Consider the following 6,527-nt stretch of genomic DNA (forward strand, 5'->3'; position numbering starts at 1 on the left):
ATTTATGTATTTGAAAATTAAATTCTCATCCACCTATATCTAAACTACAAATTGCAATGAATGACAGCTTCATTGAGAATTACATAACTGTATTATGTTACATTAGGCTAAATAAATTATAGCATTCACAGCGCCAAATGATATAATTGAGGCTGAAATGGCCATGCCATTTTCAAACCCCTCACTTCAAGTTTCTAAAAAATATATCTTGTTTTTACCAAACTGTCTGACATACATCCGTGACAGTGGATGGGAATAATTAACTCCAAGTATAATTAATGCAATCTGAAGGGCTTAAATAGCCATGGAGTTATTATGCAACTATGAGATAATTAAACGATCCAGTGACTTCACAGTAATTTCATAGTGATTTGTGCTATATACAATATTTACCATGCACAAAACAAACAATGCTGTCATAGAGTTCAGAAAGGAAATGAACAGCCATATGTTAACACTAAGATATATGCAAGATTTTGATGGTGACTTACTCACAAAATTATCACTGCTTCTCATCTCAGTATGATTTGACTGCCATGTCTCAGGATAAAGTGGCAAGACGACTTTTAATGAAAATGTGCACCTTTGTGAATACACCTCTACCTCGATATAATGCTGTCCTCGGAAACCAAAAAATGTTACCATGTTATAGGTGAAACCACGTTATATCAAACTTGCTTTTATCCACCGGAGTGCGCAGCCCTGCCCACCCGGAGCGCTGCTTTACCACGTTATATCCAAATTCATGTTATATTGGGTCATGTAATATCGGGGTAGAGGTGTATATGCACTTCTGTGGGTGAAGATGAAATTATGGGGTGTTTAATACTGGAAACCTAAAACAATGTAGCAGAGAGCGAAACAAAATCATGCCCACTTTGGGCCCCAACTCAAATCCCACAGAAATCACTGTGAGTCATACCATTCCCTTGAATGGGTTTTGAATATGGCTCCTAACAAGTAGAGGTGTATCTGTGAATCAGTGCAGAGCAAAAAGAACAGGAGTACTTGTGGCACCTTAGAGACTAACACATTTATTTGAGCATAAGCTTTCGTGGGCTACAGCCCACTTCATTGGATTCATAGACTGGAACATACAGCAAGAAGATATTTATACATACAGAGAACATGAAAAGGTGGAAGTAGCCATACCAACTGTAAGAGGCCAATCAATTGAGATGTGCAGAGCAGTGACCCTCCCTTTACCCCTGTCTGTGCCCCGCTGGGAGCCACGGCCAGGAGTGGGACCATGGCTCCCAGGGGGTGGGGGAGATGTGGACAGGAGTAAGGGGGCCAAGGCTGGGGCCACAGCTAGGGGTGGGCCTGAGGACAGGAGTGGGGTGAGGAACAGAGCCATGGCTAGGAACCAAGGCTGGGATTGGGGCTGGGGCTGGGACCTTTAAATCGCTGCCAGAGCCCTGGGCGGGGTGGGCCGGGCAGCGCTGAAGGGCTGGCTGGGGGAGTCTGGCCCCAGCCCCGCCCATTCTGCCTGAGGCCCTGCCCCTTCCAGGGGCCCACAGCTGCCTCCCCACCCTCCACCTTGGCTAGGACCCTGGCTGCCCCGCCAGGGGCGGCTCTAGGATTTGCGCTGCCCCAAGCATGGCGGCACACCGCGGGGGGCGCTCTGGCGGTCGCTGGACCCGCGGCTCCGCTGCACTTCCTGCAGACGTGCCTGCGGAGGGTCCGCTGGTCCCGCGGCTCGGTGGACCTCCCACAGGCATGCCTGCAGATGATCCACTGGAGCCGCGGGACCAGCGGACCCTCCGCAGGCACGCCTGCGGGAGGTCCACTGGAGCCGCCTGCCACCCTCCCACGGGATGCCGCCCCAAGCGCGCGCTTGGCGCGCTGGGGTCTTGAGCCGGCCCTGTGCCCTGCATACCAGTAAGTCCATTAAGTTACTTTCACCCCTGCTAAGTTGACCTACATTTTAGGAGTAGACCAGCCCGCAGTGGGACTTGAGACTGAACATTGGATTCAGCACCTGAAGGCAAGCAAAAGAATACTACATAAATAACTACCTGGTAGAGAGAGGAGAGTCTTCTGAGGAGCTAGTTCTACACCCTGGTTCTAAAAGGTTGAACTGAGTTCTCTGTTAATGTAAAAAATCCATTTCCCCCCATACCCTATGCACTCTAAAGCATACAGCCCTGGCTAATATATCTTGCTAGTTGAAAGGCTTCTTGTTTGTTGCTGAAGCACTCCAGCTTGCACTGACATGTATGTTAACACCTTATCTGCTGTACTGCCTCTAGCAGTGAATTTTAAGCACCATGCAGTATGTGAGATTACACCTTTGATAAATAGTCAGAAAACATCTTGACTAGTTCTCTGAATACCTCCAGCTACAAGTAAAACATATTGATACTAGTACAAGAAAATTATACAGGGGTTGTGGTGTTTTTGGCCCTATGTAAAATAACACCTGTGAGAACATGTCTAGCTTTTTTCCCACCTGGATCTGGGCACATCTCTGCATTGCCTTTCCTCACTCATGCCATCTCACATTTGTCTACAATCCCCATGCAGGCTGTGATGATTGCTTACTTTCATCTGGCCTGGTTTTGCAGCCTCTGATGTCCCACCTGCATGGCCCATGAAATCATAAGTGGGGCGTAAGTGTAACTTCCATGGCATACTACCATCAGAGACTGGGAACTGGGGATGTCACTTTTTCTACTTAATCAGATGTGTGTGGTGCAGGACCCAGGAAAGTGCAAAGGGCAACAGGATCAGAACTGAAAGGGAAATACATATGATCCAAGATGCTGACAGAGACAACTGAGAGGCTTTGGAGTACAGAGAGAGACAGAGAGAGAGATCAATGAAGAATAAGTCCTGTCCACTCCACCAAATGGGTTCTGTTAAGAAATCTTGACAATTGTTATCTAGTCTCCAGAATTATTTCCAAAAACTATCATTAAAAATGTTGCACTCCATTCACACTGGCTGGCAGTGACATGCAAAACTGTGTCACCTGAAACCATTGTCAAAATCATTTCCTCATAGCATGTTCCAGTTGGCTAGGGAGAGAAACAGTTCACCAGAGGAAAAAAGAAATGAGGGCCATATAGCAAAGAGAGGGAACTCAAAGACAGAGAAGGCCGAGCACAGCTGAGGGATACCACCAAGGAAGGTTGTGTCCCAAACTGTCTGTCAGAGAAAAAGAAGAAGGGTCTTGAAGCAGAAGGGTCAAGAGTTGTGGCTCATTAAAAGAAGTAAGCAGGGAAGAATAATTAGGAGGCGGGAAGAGAGACAGAAATGGAGCCTTGGAAGTACTGTGACATGAATACTACATCAAATAAATATAATGCACATTTCTACCGTTAGTGACCATTTACAGATTTGGATTGTGCAATCATTTTGCTCACGTTCAGCCTTGAACAGTTTCCCCTGGCAGAGACCTATGCAGTCCAGTCTTTAAGTTAATAGTCCTCTCCCCTGGCAGAGACCCTGAGGGAGGGTGACAGGGCATACATCACCTGCAACAGCATATGAGTGAATCCCCTGAGCCATAGCAGTCCCTATCTATATAAGAAGATAGACTTTTCATCACTACCAACCACCAGCTGTGGTAAATTGAGCACAGTGACTCAATGGAGAAAAGTTGAGTGTATATGACTTCCTTGTAGACCAGTCAGAGGCAAAGCTCAAAATGGCATATGCTCCTGCCCTCCTCCTTAGCTTCATTCTATTTTTTTAAAATGTGGAGAAGGGAGCCACAAGAGATGGGGAAAGAATTACTCCAGCAGCTGCATCCCATAGGCTCAAGGAAAAGAGAATGCAGATCCACACATCCAGTCCAGTCCCCTGGAGGGACCAGGAAAACCACACTGAGGAGCAGTAAGAAGTAGGAGGGAAGGCCTATGAGATGAGTGGTGCACAGATGTAATTAGGATTTAGATTCAGAAGTATGAATATCATCCATATTGCAGACCCTTCAAATGTGAATATGACCCTCATATTAGGCAATTCATCCATTCCTATAAAGACATTGAGTGATTGTGCTGGAACTGGGATTCTCTCTAGGTGAAGAGAAGTAACTCCTTAATATTCTACAAATGAAACACTACCCATTATTCCTTTCATGAATTTGGCCATTTGTTCCATTCTTCCTTTAATCTTGCTCTCCGGTATTCTGTTCCTCACTGGTGCCCCTGGTGATGATACAATGCTACTCATTCATCCCAATGGCATGTGGAGATTGATGATGCAAAGCATCTCAATTTCCCTCCCTGAGGCAGCCTTTCCAGTGACTGATTTGTTCTTGTCCTGTGTAAGGGCTGTGTAGTGCCCCTTGCCAACTCTGTTTTACTACTCTATCAACCTTTTAAAAGTTCAGGAACTTAATTATCATGGAAAGCATCATACACTAAATTCAGGTGTGGTGGGTGTAAAATAAGGAAGTGAGTAAAAACCCCACTTTCTAAAGTGGCCTTAGTTATAGTTATAACTTGGTTGTACTTTGGGTTTGTTGACTTTATTAGAAGTTTTTCTTACTGAAGACAGAAAGGGAACCCCCATGGAGCTTAATATACATGATTAAAACATACCAGATAACTCTCCTATCAGCATTCACATGAGATTACCATTCCACTGTGATTACACATTCTCATAAGAGATATTAGATTGTTGATTCATATATAAGCAAGCAGCCTTAAAATAAAAACATGATGGTATTAAACTACATTAAACACTGATGATGATAAACCTTGGTTAAACACATGAAGTATGAAAGCCTTCTCCAGTACATCAGGTTGAGTGTCAATGTGTAAAACAGAATGCCAATATTAGTTAAAAGGCTCTTGAAAAGAGTTAAGCTCTGTCAATAACTATAAGTGTATAGATGCCAATACCTATGAGTCTATCAATCTCTCTTTACACACTCTTCGAGCAGTATTAGTCTATTTGACAAATAAATGACAGATAACTGATATCTTTATGTGATACAGTGGAAGTATACAACACACAGAAGCAACTCCTTTCCCCTGGAGCAACTTTGTTTGTGAATGATAAGTTCCCTACTAGCCCTCCGTAAGGTAGGCTTGTGCTTCATAGGCTTTTTTTCCCAGCATGCCTTTCTGGGGCTGGTCCTTTGAATTTGGCAGAGGAGGCACCTGTAGTCCTTCAGTAGCCATTTTGTAACAGTCAGCAGCTTACTACAGCTTCTTCTCTTCCTACTGGTAAGTGTCCTTAACTTCTGTTGTGTTTTTTTTTATTGTGCCTAAAGAGATGAGGATATGTTTTCACATTAATATTTTAAAATACATAAATCAACTGGGAGTTCTTTGTCCCATGATACTGAACATTGTTAGCTCTTGCATTCAGTAGCACAGGTATCAAAGTATTGTATAGCAAGCCATGTTGTTATAATGTGGTATGTGATTTTGTGGTAAAGTGATGTACAATTAATTGGTATAATGCAATTAAAATAACATACAGCCTGAGGGCAAATTTCTTCTCTCTGATCTGCATTGTGGGGCACTTATATCAACAGGGTAGCTCTCTATGGCATATTCTATACAAGTAACTCTCATCAATGTCAATGGAGCTTGCATATTCCATCATTGCTCTGCATGTACAACAGAGAACTGGGTTACCAAAAACTGCTCCATAATGTGGATCAGGGAGGAGAAATTTGTCTTAAGACTGTTTAAATTTATACTGCGTCAAAGCTTTTTGTTTCTTGGGGTGGGGACGAAGGAACAGATGGGAGAGAGCAGCACAATTACATATTTACAGGACAATTTTCACTTCCTTTGCATGTTTTCTGTTAGAAACATTTCTGCTAAAAACTGACTGCAAGAAAGACTTTGTCTTTTCAGACTCTTAATGAGTGTGGGCTGCATAAACCTATCTCCTGTTGGTATGCAAAGCTCAGAAACATTTTATTTTAGTATAGTATTAAAAATAAGATCTGAAGAAGAGCCTGGATTCTTTATATTTTTTGTGGTCTGTGTGGAATTAATAGACTTTTGTTGTGCACATGTAATATTAGAGGAATTCCAATCTAAACACTATATTGTATGTTAAACTGAACTGGAGAAATGTTTACATAGGAGCTTTAGCTTCAGAACAACAGAGGAAAGCTAATACTTTATAGAAAGGTGTCTGGAGACCAAATGAAATTTTTCAACTGTCCAACAAAATTAGCCTGGTTGTGGTCCCCTGACTGCTATGGTTGTGATGATCTGATTCTCACTACAAGCAGCTAAGTCTTTAAAGTCCACCAGATTAAAGCACTGGTCAAGCCTTACGGAGTAGATATTCCCGCATGAAACATAATACAGCGTGAAATGGACAGAAAAAAGATCCTGGGCTTTTAACCCACCACTCTTTGACAATGAGGCTGAGTGTAAGCAGATGTTGTTGCTACATAAACAACTAAGCCCTTTGTCCATATAGGCCTTAAGAGCTTAGATTCTAATGGACTGGTGGATGGCCTTGATTTATACAGTTTAGCAATGATGTTGGAAATACCTTTTTATAGGCCTAAAGAGAACTATCTCCTTACTGCCATGCATTTTGTG

General features: G+C 43.1%; 1 long non-coding RNA gene across 2 annotated transcripts in view; it reads right to left on the minus strand.

Annotated features, from left to right (window-relative positions):
• LOC120408645 overlaps positions 1-3,479 on the minus strand; it is a 28,327-nt gene extending 24,848 nt beyond the window's left edge. For both annotated transcript variants that reach the window (XR_005600845.1, XR_005600844.1), the window contains exon 1: positions 3,369-3,479. This is a non-coding gene — a long non-coding RNA (uncharacterized LOC120408645). The remainder of the gene's footprint in view (positions 1-3,368) is intronic.
• Between the last annotated feature and the right edge of the window lie 3,048 nt (positions 3,480-6,527).

The sequence above is a fragment of the Mauremys reevesii genome, linkage group 6 (genome assembly GCF_016161935.1).
Source record: "Mauremys reevesii isolate NIE-2019 linkage group 6, ASM1616193v1, whole genome shotgun sequence".
Classification (NCBI taxonomy): domain Eukaryota; kingdom Metazoa; phylum Chordata; order Testudines; family Geoemydidae; genus Mauremys; species Mauremys reevesii.